Source organism: Crinia signifera, chromosome 19, assembly GCF_055691185.1.
Source record: "Crinia signifera chromosome 19, ASM5569118v1, whole genome shotgun sequence".
NCBI lineage: Eukaryota > Metazoa > Chordata > Amphibia > Anura > Myobatrachidae > Crinia > Crinia signifera.
The window spans coordinates 18,312,397-18,331,311 of record NC_139226.1 but is presented as its reverse complement, the minus strand read 5'-3'; the positions used below and the strand labels follow the sequence as shown (position 1 = coordinate 18,331,311).

Here is an 18,915-nt window from a genome sequence, read left to right as displayed (position 1 = left end):
GCATTCAATGTGGCGATGAGGGGGTTTGTACAGCAAGGATGGCTTCTTTTCGTTGAGCCCCTTGCTGTATTTAGTGTTTTGCTGGAATCCTCGCCATCAGATCCCCTTAAATGGTGAGTCCGCTGCATTCTGTGGCGAGCCCTGCGGTTTTGATGACCACACTCGCCGTTTCCACCTCACTGAAAAGAACCAGCGAGGTGGAAATGGCGAGTGAAGGGGACGCCGTTGTATACTGTAATGGCGAGCTATCTTGGCTTCTACCCATCGGGGAGCCTCCTGGCTTCACGGACAGCAGGATCGCATACGATGCATCTTACACAGTCATTTTGTATATGATATATCATATGCAATCCCAGCATGGGCTGCGGGATTCCACAAATCCTAGGTGCAGCCTTTGCAATCTCTGCCTCCAAGCAGATGCGCATGGGAACGCGCATCAGATCGGAAACGGAGGTAAGGCACATACGATTTGGGCACTTTTTACCCAATTCATTGGCCCGATTCATCGGAATTGGGTTAAAAGTGACAAAATCGTATACGTGTTTTGGGGCATTTACACCTTCTGGTTGGGCAAAACCATGTGCACTGCAGGTGGGGCTGATGAAACAAACTTCGGCGCCTCTCCTCAGACTGAATTCTATTGGCCGCCTAGCAGGCCAATCCGGAGCCGACTTTCTCGGCTCCTGATTGGCCTGCTAGGCGGCCAATAAAATTCAGTCTGAGGAGAGGCGCCGAATATGAAACTTCTCAGCATCTCTCCTCAGCGCGATGCAGAGACAGCGGAGACAGCGGGGAGCACCGACAGCTGTGAAGATTACATGGATTACGTCGGATCAAGAGAAGACTTCTTCAGCGCAGGACCAGGTGAGTAGGATTTCCTTCCACAGCTCCAACATGGATTTCTTCGGACCCGGACACCGCCATGGACCTGGAGGACGACACGGACCGTCGACATGGACCTGGAGGACGACGCAGACAGCCGACATGGACCTGGAGGACGACACAGGACATCAGGACCAGGGCTACCTACGGGATCAAGAAAGGTAAGTATTAGTATGTATGTAATGTGTGTATTAAACTTTTATTTAAAATGGGTGTCAGTGTGTTTTATTTAACTATTTTTTTTACTGTGGCACTACAAGACCCAGCGGGCCCTTTAATGCCCAGCAGGCTGGGACTTGTAGTTCTCCAAGTCCCAGCTTGCTGGGGAGGCTTGCTGGCACTTGTAGTGCCACAGTAAAAAACAATAGTTTGTTCTTTTTTTTACACTTTAATCAGCTCGATGCCCACCGCCCAGGGGCATCGAGGACAGCACCAGGCTTCAGCCTGGTCAGGTAAGTCCTGGAGGGGGGGACCCCTTTATTGGGGGGGTCCCCACTCCCCCAGGGCCCCTGGCCAGGCTGACTGGTCGGTAGGGTTAATGCTTTGGCCGGGGGGGACTTGCATAAAAAGTCTCCCCCCGGCTGTGGCATTACCCTGCTGGCTGGTTTTGCCTGGGGCTGGTTCTTAAAATACGGGGGACCCCTAGTCATTTTGTCCCCCGTATTTTGGGAACCAGCCCCAGAGCAGGAGCCTGGGGCTGGTTGTTAAAAATCAGGGAACCCCTATTTGTCGGGTTCCCTGATTTTTAATTACCGGCTCCAGCCTCTGTCAGCCTGGTGCTGGTTTCGGCTGTGGGGGGGACCCCACGCCGTTTTTTTTTTTTATTTATTTAATTTTTTTTTACACCTTGCAGCCTGCACGGATCTGACTGATCCGTGCAGACTGCCTACAAATAATTCGTATTAGCAGCCGTATATACGGCTGCTAATACGAATTCCTACGACATCGGAGGGTTACAAAGCAGTCGTATATGACTGCTTTGTTACTGATCCTCCGGAACACGACTTTGCATACGACTTAAACAGTCGTATGCAGTCGTAGGGAAAATACCAATACGAAAAACTAGGTTTTTCATATTGGTAAATTTCCCCCTTCATATCTGGAAATTGCCCAATCGATTGCTGTTCATAATGTAAATAGATGAAGAAGACGAATTGGGAATGCCCACACATATATAAAAGATCTGCAGGTAATACCAGATTATTAAACTTGTTTAAAAACCTGATTAAGCAATCGATTGGCGATTTTGATTGGGATTGCCAAAAGGGGGAGCCCACACATCTAAAATGAATTATGGCAATCATCTCCATATCTGAAAATTGTCACAATTAATTGCTGATGTATGGGGCCCTTTATGAGGACCAAGTTCCCTGACCACTGCCCTAAAGGAGCGTACACATGTACAGATTTTTCTGTCTAATCTATCTGGTGGGAACAAAAGCCTGGAAATCTATGGGAGCAAATGACAATCAAAAAAATGTTCCCAAATGCTTGAAAACAGACAGTGATCAGTCAGACAAATTGTGTAAATCATTCTGATATAACAAATTTATCAAAGCATATATTTTTTTTCTGTTTTCCTGCATTTGGGTGGAAATTTTTGATTGTCATATGCTCCCATACATTTCCAGGTTTTTGTTCCCACCAGATAGATCAGACAGAAAAATCTGTATGTGTGTACGCACCTTAATTCAGATCTGATCACAGTGCAAATTTGTTCTCAAAATGGACAAAACCATTGCACTGCAGGTGGGGCAGATGTAACATGTGCAGAGAGAGTTAGATTTGTGTGAGTCATTTTGTTTCTGTGCAGGGTAATTATTGTCTGTATTATTTTTACACTGCAATATACAGTAGATCTCAGTTTTAACACACCCCACCCAAATTTAACTCTGTCTGCACATGTTACATCTGCCCCACCTGCAGTGCACATGGTTTTGTCCATTTTAAGAACAAATTTGTACTGCGATCAGATCTGAATCAGGGCTTACAGTATATGTGGAATTAATTCTACATAGGTCAATAAAAGAGGCCTAAAAAAATGCAAGATAGAAAAATAAAATTTTTTATTAGAATGAAATATTACAGACTGTTGTATAATGATGTGCTGACTGTATTTATTGAAGTTATTGTGTTTTATTTAAACGATTTTATACTATTCAGTATGTTGCAAATTTCCAACTACAGGAGAGAAAATTCATACCAGAATGTAAAAGTGAAAAGGGTACTCTTTACTTAGTTGGGCGCCCACGATCTCCATCGCGGGCGTCGTGGGTAAAGAAATCGCGGTGATCGCGGGCATCGCGGCCAGTACATTAACGGCCGCGACGCGATGCCCGCGATCACCGCGATTTCCCATAGGGTTCAATGTTAAATTTAGTGCTGCCCGCGATTTTACATTCAATGCTTCAATGGCCGCGATTTGGCCATAGGAATCAATGTTAAATGGGCTACAGAGCCCAAATAGGCACAATTAACACTTAAATGTCCCCCCAAATTTGTTACGCCACCCCACGATCCACGCCAACCCGAAGCGTGGCGAGCGCAGCGAGCCCGCGAGGGGCGGCGGTACGCGTCCTCCGACCTTTTCATACCCCCACTATCCACGTCGGCGTGGAGTTGAGAATAGAATAGTGTGGCGAGCGTAGCGAGCCACCGAGCCCGAAGCGTGGCGAGCGCAGCGAGCCCCGCGAGGGGACGCGGATACCTTCACAGGTAAACGTGGCCCTACGCGGGCTTCACAGGTATCCACGTCCCCTCGTGGGGCTCGCTGCGCTCGCCACGCTTCGGGCTCGGTGGCTCGCTGTGCTCGCCACACTATTCTATTCTCAACTCCACGCCGACGTGGATAGTGGGGGTATGAAAATGTAGGAGAACGCGTCACGCCACCCCTCGCGGGCTCGCTGCGCTCGCCACGCTTCGGGTTGGCGTGGATTGTGGGGTGGCGTTACAAATTTGGGGGGACATTTAAGTGTTAATTGTGCCAATTTGGGCTCTGTAGCCCATTTAACATTGATTCCTATGGCCAAATCGCGGCCATTGAAGCATTGAATGTAAAATCGCGGGCAGCACTAAATTTAACATTGAACCCTATGGGAAATCGCGGTGATCGCGGGCATCGCGTCGCGGCCGTTAATGTACTGCCCGCGATGCCCGCGATCACCGCGATGGGCGCCCAACTAAGTAAAGAGTACTGTGAAAAGTGCTATGTGACAGAAAATGTGACAATACCACCCTTATTTCTAGGCCTACGCAGGAGCCAGCAAAGGAGGGACCAGAATTGCCCCTTTCACTCTGGGTCATGGAGTACCCCATCTTCCTCCTTCTGGTACACAGACTATTCCTGTGAGCAGGGGCGGATCCAGGATAAAATGACAGGGGGGGCACCATGATAAAAGAGGTTTGGGTGGGGGAGGGACGGTGTTAGTGGTGCCAGTGTACATGCTAAGAAAGCTGCAGAGAGAGGGTGGGAATGGGATTAAAAATAGACCCAGGCACACCATGGCGACAAAAGTGAAGGATGTAGTTGTGCGCGCGCCGAAGGCGCGCTCTGGAAAAGGGTGCGTGTCTTCTCAACAGGGGGCGTGTCCTTGAGTGTAGTGTGCCACCCCATATACAACTTCAACACATTATGCAACAAAATACTAGACCCCATTATTCTTGCCCCTTACATATGAGGCCAAATGGAATGAGCCAAAATTCACATAATGCCACATGGATTGTGTCAAAATTCACATAATGCCACACAGATTGTGGCAAAATTCACATAATAACACACGGATTGAGCCAAAATTCACATAATAACACATGGATTTTGTCAAAATTCACATAATGCCACATGGATTGAGCCAAAATTCACATAATGCCATATGGATTGAGCCAAAATTCACATAATGCCACACGGATTGAGCCAAAATTCACATAATAACACATGGATTTTGTCAAAATTCACATAATGCCACACGGATTGAGACAAAATTCACACAATTATGTCCAATACGTATTATGCCAAACACCATAATGCCTATTAACTATTATGCTACATAAGTGCTACATTCTCATTGCCAAGGGTTCCATGCTCATTGCCAGAGATTCCATGCTCATTGCCATGTGGGATTACATGCTCATTGCCAAGGGGGAATACATGCTCACGGTAAATGGGGGACAGCCACCACCAGGCAGAAGTGACAGCCACTGACAGTGGCAAAGCCTGGCTGTATTCAGAGCAGGGGCGGATCCAGGATAAAATGACAGGGGGGGCACCATGATAAAAGAGGTTTGGGTGGGGGAGGGACGGTGTTAGTGGTGCCAGTGTACATGCTAAGAAAGCTGCAGAGAGAGGGTGGGAATGGGATTAAAAATAGACCCAGGCACACCATGGCGACAAAAGTGAAGGATGTAGTTGTGCGCGCGCCGAAGGCGCGCTCTGGAAAAGGGGGCGTGTCTTCTCAACAGGGGGCGTGTCCTTGAGTGTAGTGTGCCACCCCATATACAACTTCAACACATTATGCAACAAAATACTAGACCCCATTATACTTGCCCCTTACATATGAGGCCAAATGGAATGAGCCAAAATTCACATAATGCCACATGGATTGTGTCAAAATTCACATAATGCCACACAGATTGTGGCAAAATTCACATAATAACACACGGATTGAGCCAAAATTCACATAATAACACATGGATTTTGTCAAAATTCACATAATGCCACATGGATTGAGCCAAAATTCACATAATGCCATATGGATTGAGCCAAAATTCACATAATGCCACACGGATTGAGCCAAAATTCACATAATAACACATGGATTTTGTCAAAATTCACATAATGCCACACGGATTGAGACAAAATTCACACAATTATGTCCAATACGTATTATGCCAAACACCATAATGCCTATTAACTATTATGCTACATAAGTGCTACATGCTCATTGCCAAGGGTTCCATGCTCATTGCCAGAGATTCCATGCTCATTGCCATGTGGGATTACATGCTCATTGCCAAGGGGGAATACATGCTCACGGTAAATGGGGGACAGCCACCACCAGGCAGAAGTGACAGCCACTGACAGTGGCAAAGCCTGGCTGTATTCAGAGCACTGCAGGTCCAGGCTATTTGAAATAATACCCCTTTCACACCAGAAAATACATTCCCGTGTTGGCCCCTTTTTCACCAGTCCCTGCATTTTCTGGTGTGAGGGGGAGAGAAAACCACCCCTCCCCCCCTTTAACCAGTTATCTCATTTAACCGGCTATATCTTCGGAACCAACTGACCCATTTACATGAGACAAGTATCATATTGAAGAACTTTTGAGTGGACTTTGGTCCCGTAAAACTGGAACGTTTGGCTCCAGAGAAATCTACCCTCAATGAACATGAAAAGCCATGAAATGAAATTTAAAAAATTGGTTTACCCGCATTATCTCTGGAACCGTTTGACCGATATGGACCAGCCTGTTATCACATTTAAGGCCCAGCGATTTAAAATTGAGTTAAATCAACCACAAGCTTCTGTGATGCCAGGGGGAGAACTGGCAGCCGTCAGAACTGGGTGGGGGTCGGAATTAATGGGTCCCATATTATCCTATAGGGAAAACGTTACAGCTTTGCCAGGCAATATCTCCAGTTCCCAGGGGTGGAGGGGGGGGTTTAGAGACACGGGGCTGGGCTCGTTGGAAAGTCTTGGTCCTCAGCTACAATGACAGGGGGGCACGTGCCTGGGTTGAATCTGCCCATGCCTGTGAGTGGCATGAGAGAGAAGTCTATGTCTGAAGGGGGTAGATACGGATATTCCATGACTCAGCAGACAGGCATTAGGACACCCCCTTTGCTGTTTTTTTCACATACCTGTGACTTTTAGAGGGGTATCCTATTAGCAGCGGTAATTTACCACTGCTAATAGCTTTTGCTGGGGGATTTCCAATTAGCACTGGTGCGGTACACTCCTCGTCCTGACACCAGCACTAAAATATCAGCGGGAGCCATGATAACACATAGGAGTGGAAACTTATTGCAAATCCCAACTTTTGCTTCTTTTTGGATACCGCAATAATGACCATCAGTCATAAATATATATATATATATCAGGCCGAAAGTGAATGGCATCCATCAGGGGAGTAGAAATAGCGCCCACACGCCACCCGGTGCCTCCAAGTCACAGCTGTCTCCTGGGGCTATTACTGCACCAATTAGTAGACCTAGAAAGAACTACAGTACGGTATGGCTACATTAGTGTGACACTACTAAGGAAAGTTTCAATTAGTAATGCAACAAAGATATAAACATATTATAGGTTCAAAATGGTATCGAAGAATAACAAAAAACTTATTTTCCTGCTATACTGCGACGCGCACTTGCAGAGGAAACCAAAGTCACCACAAGGGAAACTTTCCTAAACAGAACGGAGAAGCTGATAACAAACCACTTTCATTTTGAAGGAAAAGAAGAAAACTGATCTTGTTTTGACATTATTTTAAGAAAAGACAGAAATCAATTATACACAACAGACACTGACTGACGCTAACAAAATGTAGAACACAATGTTTTTGAAAACACTAGCCAGCGACACTAGTTGCACGGACTCTGGCAGCCATGCTCAGACGGAGATTCTGTGCCTCCATTGAGCTGGAACAATCTCCGATGGTGCTTCTTAATACAACAGCCAATCAGCAGCACAGTCTCTGTAGGAAGACCGTGGTACATGGCATTAGCATAAAGACGCAACCGCAGCAAAATATGTATTCATGGCTGCAACTTTGTCCACTTCTTAATCAGCTTTGACTACTCATCGGCTACCAAGTCACTGTTATCCCTCCGGCCTCCCAGGCCAGCACAGTCCAAGCTCCAAGTTCCAAGCTCACTGCCACTAGTCACTGCCCATCTCCCGTGACTGATAAGTTAGCTGTGGGGAATTCAGATCAGAGGGCCGTGACCTCACCACCGAGCGCAGCGGAGTCCAAACCTCCTTGCGGGGGTTCCTGGTGAAAACTGTTGGTGGGGTTTAACTCTGTGCCTCTGACCACAGTCTCATCAACTACCTCCACCTAGCTGTGCCCGCAGTGCCAGTAATACTCAGGGCCGCCGACAGGGGGGTGCTATGGGTACAACTGTCCCAGGCCCGGCTGCTCTGACAAAGGGTAGGGCCCGGGCAGCAGCCTGCCAGCATTCCCATCCCCTCACAGCCGTCCTCCCCCACTACACAGCGCTTGGCGGCAGGTCCTCCGCAGCCCGCCGCAAATAGATAGACCCCAGGCCGGCTGGATCCTCCTGCTGCCCGGGGACATACACAGGCAGTGCAGTGGACAGCTCGGCACCTGCACTGTAAGCCGCGCATTGTGTGACATCATTGCGTGGCTTACAGTGCGGGCGCCCAGCATGCCAGTTGCCGGAGTACTCGGGAGGACCTGAGAATCTGATGCCACCACTGCAGTCACAGGCATAATTTTAAGACACGGCGGTGGTTGGTAGGGGAAGGGGGGTGGTAGGGGAATTGGGGGTGGGGCCCGGGATTTTGTCAGTCCTGGGACCAACAGTTTCTGACGGCAGCCCGAGTAATACACCTATGAACTGTCCTTACTTAAAGCCTCCCATGTTCCAGTTCCCAGCATCCACCAATGGGCCACTGCTGCCACAGCCGGGAACACCAGAGACCCGAGCCCTGACAGTGTTGCTGCATTACACAGGAAGGTTGCAGAAATTTGCTTGCGTAAAAATAAATTCTTTCATACATTATTTCCTCATTCCGAGTCCTTCTCAAGAAACAGAAAACACGATATAACTTTTCTTTTTCTTTTAATTTTACACTTCCCCTATTCCATACAGTACCTCCCAAATTTTTAGACAGGCAAAGAGCGACATCTGCCCGCACCTTCAACGTGCACCTGAAATTAAGTGGCATGGCTTAGCGGCAAGGGGGTGTTGCCTGCAAATGGCATCATTCCCACTAGGCCATGCCCCATTTTTGCCGCTGTGTGGGCCAGATCGACGGCTCTGTAAGCTTCTGGCCAGCCCCCAGTCTCTCTGCTGCGGGAATAGACGCTGTGCGCATGAGCACAGTGTCTATTCACTAGATGACAGGGGGGACTCCCAATTGCCCCACCTGCCGGGGGACAATGACGGTACCAGGCGGGACGGGGGAATGTCCCCAAAAACTGGTGCGTTCCCGCGGAAAGCGGGACAGTTAGGAGGTATGCCTATACATAAATAATAAATTATCAACAGTGCTGTCTAAAACACTGTTCACTACTGCAAGTAAGGCCTACCACCCAACTGCCCGATTTTTGCAGGACAGACTTGTTTTTTTGGGGACTGTCATGCATCCTACCTGCGGCCGGCAGTGGGGGGGCAGTTTGGGTCACCCCTGCCAGTTGCTGCTCTGCATCTCTTCTGAGCAGAGCAGTGATGAAGTAACACTGTGCATATGCGCACAACACCTAGATCTGTTTCCCTTCCAAAAAAGCTAAATACTTTTTAATGTATTTAATGCAATTTTTGTGATTGATTTATTTATCCGAAAAACTTTTTTTTCATGCATTTTGATGCACCTTGTTCATGTTGATCTTTTCTCAATGTTGACCTTTTGAATTTTGGTATCGACCTATTCACTGTCTAAAAGCAATATTTCAATCCAGAACATAGTAAAATATATAGACTCTATTTTTAAGGTGCTTTTTGGAAAGGTGAACAGTCAGTAGAGTCGACACCATACTATATGGCCTACATGGTCAGCACAACATATGAACAACATGAGTTTTGTTGAATTTTCATTAAATTTTTGAACTTTTTCATATTATACCATCCACTCAGGACCCAACTAAGAATAGCAGTGTACCAAGCTCCCCATTGGTGGAGCGAGGCACCTTTCCCAAAGCATGGGGTGCAACGCAAGCCATACGTGGCAACACGCTATACTAATGGGGGGGGGGGGGCATATAGAAAACCCCCAAGTTGACACAAAAACAACTTTTAGAAATGCATGCCAACAATTTCACATGTCGACCATTTACAGCTGGCAATTTGCTTGTGTCGGCTTCGCTTATTTTGACCATTTGGGATTGTCTTTGATTCTGTTGACCTTTTAATATCATAACTGTACCTTTCATAGCAATGCACACACAATCTTAATGGCTGCTGTTGAAATTTTACTGCAAGTCAGGAAATGAATCTGTTACCGCAACGACTGGTTAATAAAATGTAGACCTGCAAACAACATATACATAACATTAGTGGACTTTTCAATAACTTTTCATAGGATAATGATATTGCTTACATAAAAAATGCATCACTTTTCCTTTGATCATAGAAAAACAAATACAAGGGGCACACAATCTGGGCCATTACACAGGAAACTGCGGGTGCGCCCAACCCTGTTGGGGCTGTCTGTATCTCATCATCAATAACGTAATCAAGGTCGTTATGATGAGTGACTGGAAGAGAATTTAATCACACTATGCAAGACACAATGGCTACTGGGAAACACGAATGTCATCAGAATGCACGAAAACAAGTTTCTTTTTATAAATAAATATTATTGTAAGAAACACATCAATCACATAAATTACATTAAAAGGCATTCAAATCTATTCTTATTCTATTCAGCTATTTCCACGCTTATTAGGAAGGGCGACAGACCTAGAATGGCTAAAACTCAATTGTGTACATATGTTGGGGCAGTACGGATGATGTAATGGTTAGCATTACTGCCACACAGCACTGAGGTCATGGGTTCGATTCCCACCAAGGCCTTATCTGTGCAGAGTTTGTATATTCTCCCCGTACTTGCGTGGGTTTCCTCCGGGTACTCCGGTTTCCTCCCACAATCCAAAAATATGCTGGTAGGCTAATTGGCTCCCAATAAAATTAACCCTAGAATGTCTGTGTGTGTGTACATGTGGTAGGGAATATAGATTGTTAGCTCCACTGGGGCAGGGACTGATGTGAATGTTCAAATTTTCTCTGTAAAGTGCTGCAGAATATGTGTGCACTATATAAGAGACTGTTAATAAATAAATACCTAAGGGTGGTTTGGCTGCACCCAGTCTTGAGTTGTATCCAATCTTGAGTTGTATCAACATGCATTTCTTCTTTAACAATTAAAAGATTGGTTTCCCTTATGTTAGAGTTAAATTCTATGTGTAATGATTTCCCACTATGAGGTCTGATTTGGATTAAGATGCCTGAGAGACCTCCTCGTTCTCTGACAGTGAAGAGTACCAGTAAATCCGATGCCCTCATGGGAGTCGGAATTTCGTATTTAGCTGCCTGATGAAGAATTGAACTTATATCATTTTATAATATCTCCAAATTGTCCAAATGTCTGAACCATCCTGTTCAAATTACTCCATGAACTATATGATACCCCAGAAAAAGTGCACAAAATATGACCTGACTCCGGTGAATTGTGTTGGAGACAGTGTGGTGACCACAATGTGGTCTAGATGGCACATCTTCTGCTCCTGCTCTTAAGTAGTTTTTTTTATGGACTGAAGTATTAATCAAATTAACCAAGTTACTGCAGAGTTCCCCCCTCAGCTTCCAGAAATTGGCCTCCTACATATATTCTCCTTATCTATCCTGGCCCACAACAAGAAGACTTGCATTTATTGCTACTATGGCAGTCTTGCCCCAATATTAGATGTTGGCAGACCTTCCTCGTTTGTAGAAAATGATCCTGCATCCGACCGCGCAAAACAACTTTCCAGGAATGAAGAAACTGAGGCGAAGCCAGTGACTACACATGCGGGGCTGGTCAAAACGCCACGCCATCTATCGGCAAACGCATTAACCCACTGTGGTTTGATACAACGCCGATTTGGTCACACCTTATATAGAGTTAATCACATGTAAATGTGTACAAAAATTACTACTGTCAAATACAGCCCTCACTTGATTAGAGTGTTGGGAAGAATAAGGAACTTCACAAGTGTGAGGAAATAGTAACCACTTCTCTGTCAGCTGCTGCTGATGATTCATAGAGATATTTCTGCCTCTCATTTCTGTCTTCAGCGCAATTCAGAAAGGACTGGAACTGGCAGACCTGTAAGTACATAAAGAATTTATTATGCTTGTACATACTGTTTATTGCAGCTTTGGGGAATACAGAGGCGTAACTCTGGGAGGCAATGGAGTCATCTGCCGCTGGGCTCCTGCTTCCAAGGGGGCACCTGTTATCCCCTCCCTGTTTGAATCAGTTAATTGAAAGCCATTGATATGGCTTCTGTGGCTGACTCCCATGCCTAACATCATTTCTGCAAGTGTCACACCCTGTATTAGAACCCATGGCCTGTCTTACTATAGACAGACACCTTACTGATTGAGATTTGGAGGGGGCACCAATATTTATCTTGCCTCCGGGCAACTGGGACAAACTTACGCCACTGGTGGAATAAAAGTCAGCATACGTATTATTCTGTGTTTTCAATGTATTGAGTGGAAACATTGTACAGTATATAGTATACTGTAAACACATTTATAACAGTATCAAAAGTGTTTCCAAATTATATCTGCAATTAGTGGCGGACTGGGTCATGAAGAGCCCACTAGGGGTGTGTCCAGTCCCTGAAGGGGGCGTAGCCAGCTGCCTCAGAGGTTTGTCTAGCTATATCTAGTGCATGGTCTGGGTCCTATATAAACACACACATATATATATATATATATATATATATATATATATATATATATATACATACGTGGGTACAGGAATGAGTCCACTCTCCAGACTTGTAGACATTTTTCAATAATTCATTTTATTCATGTACGCTGCCACAATAATCGGTCAACGTTTCGGCTCTAGACATGAGCCATTATCAAGACATGTGAACAGCCATCAGTGCATACATCATATGAAAATTACACCTATAATAAAATATGAAAAAATATGTATCAACACACACTATATGTCTTTAAAGGTAAATACTCATTTCATAACAATCAGTACAATAATCCAATAGACTGAGGTAAACTTCTCCCGTCTAACAACAGCATCCAATCACCACTAGCGGATCAAATAGACCCAAAATAACAACTTGTGTTATTTAAATCAAAGTGCAAGTGCATATATAACCTTATTCTACAACTACAATAGTCCGGTGCAAAGAGCAAGTGTCACAGCATACAAAAGAGCCCAGCTTACCTTGCGATGACAGCAGACAAGGTGCACGCCATTAGCCACGTGCAGAGTGTGGCATGTCTGTTTGCAAAACACAGCGCTGTCCATGGAGCGCATAGCGCCTCCCCCTGGAACGCATAGACGCTGACAGGCTTTCGCCCACGTGATCAATCTCCGTTCACGTGCACATAGCGGAGCCTTCCTATTGGCTCTATATACTAGGTATTAGATCTATCTTTACAGGACAATTTGATAAGAAAAATATCTTTAGTACTTTAAGAACATTATATTAGATCCGTATTTATGATTTAATCCAATGAAAAAACATGTCCTTAATTGCAAGAATCGCCGGCTCTTTTGATACTGGAATGCACCTATACACCAAATATTAGCTCTATAGTACATCATAGGTGTTTAAAGATACATACACATACAAAAACATTTACACATACAAAAAACATTAAAAATAAATTGAGGACAAATATACAATATTATACAACAATTACAGCGTGTGCCCCATCATTAGGTAACCCAGATCACATAGCAATATTTATAAAAAGACTGAAAGTGAATTACACTCGTTTAGACCCTTAGGTGCTATTGTATCCAATTTAGCTATCCATCTAGCTTCCCTCTGGAGGAGTGCCCTCCCTCTATCACCCCCTCTTTCGGATGGGGGTTCCCAATCAATAATCATATAACGCAAAGTAGTAATTTGATGATTTTCCCGCATGAAATGTACCGCCACTGGTTTATCAGAAGACCCAGTACTGTAGGCCAGTCTAATAGAGGAGCGATGTTGAGTCATCCTCTCGCGGAATGTTCTAATAGTTTTTCCGACATACAAATAGCCGCAAGGGCACTTTAGGAAATAAATCACATGATCCATCATACATGTCAAACAACGATTTAATGAGATTTTTTTACCACTGTGTGGATGATTAAAGGATCGTCCAGTGATGAGTGCCCGACAGGTTATGCACCCCAGGCACCTAAAGCATCCAACTTGTTGTGACAACCATGTAGGTTTAGATTTAGTTGCAGTGATGGACATGTTGGGCCGTAGCAGATAATCTTTGAGGTTACGGCCACGTCTTATGCTCAATAGGGGCGATGTTTTTTCCATCTTGGAAAAGGCAGGGTCAGATGCAAAGATATGCCAATTCTTCCGGACACCTTGTTGGACATTTCTTAAAGCAGTGTCACATTGAGTACTCAGTACCATACTGGGAACCCTCCTTTTTTGTAACCCCTCTGCAGTTTGAAGACGAAATTTCCTTCTTGCTTTATTTAAGCAATTGTCAATGTCCTGCCTCTTGTACCCACGTTCCTTAAACCTGTCACGACATTCCATGATTTGTTCCTCTGCTTTTTTTTAGTCAGAGTTATTGCGTAATATACGTAAAAATTGGGATAAAGGTAATTTAGATTTGAGGGAATCAGGGTGGTGGCTTGTCGCCCACAACATCGTGTTTCGATCAGTGGGTTTACGATATAAGGTATACCCTAATTTGCCATTGTCTTTAAAAAGAGTCACATCTAAGAAATTTATAGACAAATCACTTATCTCGGCTGTGAATTTAATAGGATGTTCTAAATTATTCAGGTGTCCGACCATATCATGGAAGGACTGCTCTGTACCATTCCACAGCAGGATTACATCGTCTATAAATCTCTTGTAATACAAGATCTGAGTTTCAAATTTGTGCAGAATGTGTTCATTTTCATATTTCTGCATGAAAATGTTTGAATATGCTGGAGCCAAATTCGACCCCATAGCGGTCCCCGATAGCTGTACATAATAATCACTCTGATATAAGAAATGGTTATTACGGAGTACCATCTCTAACAGTTCAATCATAAAGCCAATCGGGGGACCGCTATAGGGTCCAGCCAGCATCTTCTCTTCTACAGCTTGTATCCCCATATCATGGGGTATAACCGTATATAATGAGCAGACATCGAGTGAAGCTAATTTACATGTCACAGGTAAGTTGGTTAATTGAGTGATGTCGGCGAGGAGATGGCCAGTATCACGGAGGTAACTTTTGTCACAGGTGACAAAAGGCTGCAAGAAATAATCCAGGAATTTTGCTAAAGGCTGTAAAATAGAACCACGGGCAGAAATTATTGGTCGCCCAGGCGGGTCGACCAACGATTTATGCACCTTTGGTAGCAAATAAATCAACGGGCACAAAGGGTAATCAACTGTCAAAAAGTCTCTAACATTATCATCAATCCAATGGCTAGTATGTCCAAATTTAATGATAGCATCCACCTCTCTTTTGATACGGGGTGTCAGCACTGGGGCTTTCTGTGTTCCCTGTTGTGACCGTGGTGGGCCAGTGGAGGGCGCTGGATAGCAGAACGCTGGTGCTTTAAGTATGGACATGCACTGGGGTGCAGAGCACAGTGAACCAGAGTGTTGACGGAGACCAGGAACAGGGGCGCGGAGTCTAACCTGCCAGCGGTATTCACCAGGGAGTCCCGCAAGGAACTTTGGACTTTGCTGCGTCTGACAGGCAGGTCGCGGCCCCCTGCCCTGGTCCTCTGGACACAGGCCCGCTAGGGATATCGCACTGAAGAGATACAGGTAGCTGTGCAATCTGAGAACTGCAGGAGGTGTCGACTTGTAGTGTCAACCGTGGTGTTGACGGGTGAGGGAGAGCCCCAGGGTACTTGCTGGAAGTATAGGACGTAGATGGTGTAGTCACTATATGCGCAGCAAGGAGTAGTCAACCCCGGAGTCGACAGAGCCTGTCGGCAGTTTACAGGACCAGGTGGAAAAGTCACTGAATGCTGAAAAGCCAAACGATGTTTGTAATGAACACCGGCTACTCAACTGCAGGGATGGAATCACAGGAGTCTTCTGGAGATGGTGAGAACCAGGTAAGTATTGCAGATGCACACTGGAGAAAAGAGACACAGGGGAGCCTGGAGATCTCGGAGCCTTGGAACTTCTCTGACACGAGGAACAGGTAAGCAATTGTTCAAGGCAAGGAAGTCAGGCCTCAGGCCTGAACTATATCCCCCTTGCCTGCTGATGATTGGCTGCAAGCCGCAGCACTAATCAAGACTGGGAATGAGTGCACACACCTTGATTCTGACACAGGTGTGTGGTTCAGGAGTCAGGCTGCTGGTTAGAGGAATTGGTCAGTGCAGTCAGCTGACCACAGGTGTCATGGCGGCGCCCATACACCTGATGCCAGGCATGCAACGGACCTCCCACGCAACACAGACCATCGGGAAGGTAACGACCGATGTCTCAGATGGTAAGATCTGCTGCGGTTTGTGACAGTACCCCCTCCTTTTAGGGTGGGCACCGAACACCCTTTGGGCTTGGAAGGATTCTCCCTGTGGAATTTCTCCCTCAATCGAGGGGCGTGAACATCTTCCGCATTGGTCCAACTCCTCTCCTCAGGACCATATCCCTTCCAGTCAATGAGATACTGGAGGCGTCCGTATCTATGACGGGAGTCTACGATTTTATCCACTTCAAACTCCACTCCTCGTCTAGTCCGGACCTTGGGTAACATTGGAGAAGATGTTTGGAACCGGTTTACAACCAGGGGACGCAGCAGGGAGACGTGAAAGGAATTGGGAATACGTAGGGACTTGGGCAACTTTAATTTGTAGGCCACAGAATTGAGTCTTTGCTGGATAACGTATGGGCCGATGAATCTGGGCGCAAATTTCATGGATGGTACCTTTAATCGAAGATTTTTTGTGGAGAGCCACACTCTGTCGCCAGGATGTATCTCAGGAATTGAACGTCTCTTACGATCCGCGAAGAATTTATAACGAACAGAGGCTTTTTTCAGGTTGGAATGTACTTCTCTCCAAATCTGTGAAAAATGTTTCAGGGCTGCATTGGCTGCTGGAACTTCGGTTACTGGCAGGTTCTCAAAACTGGGTGGCCTGGGATGTTGGCCGTAGACGACATAGAAAGGAGAATGACCTGTAGAAGAATGGTACCTGAAATTGTGAGCGAACTCTGCCCATGGAAGCAGTTTGGCCCAATCATCCTGGGAAGATGAGACGTACAGGCGCAGAAAAGTTTCCAAGTCTTGGTTGACTCTCTCAGTCTGGCCGTTAGACTGCGGATGGTAGGCTGATGAAAACTTCAATTTTATTTGAAGTGCAGATGATAATGCTCTCCAGAAGCGTGCCACAAACTGCACCCCCCGGTCAGAGACAATCTCCGTTGGCAGGCCATGACTCTTGAGAATATGTTGTACAAAGAGTTGTGCCAGACTGGGAGCAGAGGGTAACCCGTAGAGTGGTATGAACCGGGCCATTTTCGAGAATCGGTCAACCACTACCCAAATGGTGTTGTAATCTTGGGACTTGGGTAACTCGGAAATGAAGTCCATGGAGATGTGCGTCCACGGACGCGTCGGGATGGACAAAGGATGGAGCTTGCCGGCAGGACTCTGACGAGGTGTCTTATGTTGTGCACAGACAGGACATGATGCCACAAATTCTTTGACCTCTTTCCTGATTTGTGGCCACCAGTAGGATCGTTGAAGAATTTCAAGGGTACTCTGTACCCCAGGATGTCCAGAGAATAATGACTTATGAGCCCAGGACAACAGTCTTTCGCGGAGCTCGGGGGGTACAAAGGTTTTGCCAGGAGGAGGTACCGGAGTAACTTGCGTAGGAGCAAAAGCGATGGGATCGATGATGGGATGATGCTCTGGCTCTGGTGGATCTTGCTCCATGGAGCGAGATAAGGCATCCGCCTTAACGTTTTGGGTACCGGGACGGTACAGAATCTTGAAGGAAAATCTGGAAAAGAATAAGGACCACCGGGCCTGACGAGGATTCATGCACTGTGCAGATTGAAGATACAACAAGTTCTTGTGATCGGTGAATATTGTCACTGGGAATTTAGCTCCTTCCAAAAGATATCTCCATTCCTCAAGAGCTAATTTTATAGCGAGTAACTCTTGATCACCTATGGAATAATTTCTTTCGGCAGGCAGAAACTTGCGGGAGAAGAAACCACAGGGGTGCTGTTTTCCATCCTCCAACATCTGGGACAGTACCGCACCTACACCGATGTTGGAGGCATCCACCTCTAGGATGAATGGTCGGTCCATATCAGGTTGTGACAAGATGGGTGCGGAAATGAAGGACTGTTTCAAGAGCTGGAATGCAGATGTAGCCTCAGTAGGCCAGATGGACGGATTGGCTCCCTTTCGGGTGAGCGCAGTGATTGGAGCGATCAGAGTGGAGAAACCTCGAATGAATTTTCGATAATAGTTGGCGAAACCAATAAAACGCTGTACAGTTTTTAGCGTAGTGGGTTGCGACCACCCAGTTATGGCTTCCAACTTCTCTGGATCCATGCTCAACTTGGAGCCAGAAATTATGTACCCCAAGAAAGGGACTGAGGGTACCTCGAACGTGCACTTGGAGATTTTGCCATAGAGCTGATTTCGTCGGAGACGGGTGAGTACCTCTTTAACTTGGGAACGATGGGAATGTAGGTCCTTGGAGAAGATTAAGATGTCGTCTAGGTAGACCACTAGACACACATACAACATGTCTCGGAAGATCTCATTCACGAATTGTTGAAAGACCGCTGGGGCATTGCAGAGACCGAAGGGCATCACTAAATACTCGTAGTGGCCATCTCTTGTATTAAACGCCGTCTTCCACTCATCCCCTTCTCGGATTCGTATCAGATTGTACGCTCCACGGAGGTCTAATTTGGTAAAGACCGTGGCGCCCTTTACCCGATCGAATAACTCAGTGATGAGCGGGAGGGGATAGCTGTTTTTTACTGTGATGGTATTCAAGCCCCTGTAGTCAATACATGGCCGGAGACCACCATCTTTTTTCTTCACGAAGAAGAAGCCTGCGCCAGCAGGAGACTTTGAAGGACGGATGAATCCTTTTTGTAAATTCTCTTGAAT

The 18,915-nt window shown here is 45.9% G+C and overlaps 1 protein-coding gene across 2 annotated transcripts in view; it reads left to right on the top strand.

Moving 5' to 3' along the window:
- Positions 1-11,891: 11,891 nt before the first annotated feature.
- The window catches only part of LOC146041717 (sialic acid-binding Ig-like lectin 13), a 76,677-nt gene continuing 69,653 nt past the window's right edge, over positions 11,892-18,915 (top strand). For both annotated transcript variants that reach the window (XM_083161630.1, XM_083161629.1), the window contains exon 1: positions 11,892-11,925. The gene's annotated coding sequence lies outside the window, so the exon portion shown is untranslated. The remainder of the gene's footprint in view (positions 11,926-18,915) is intronic.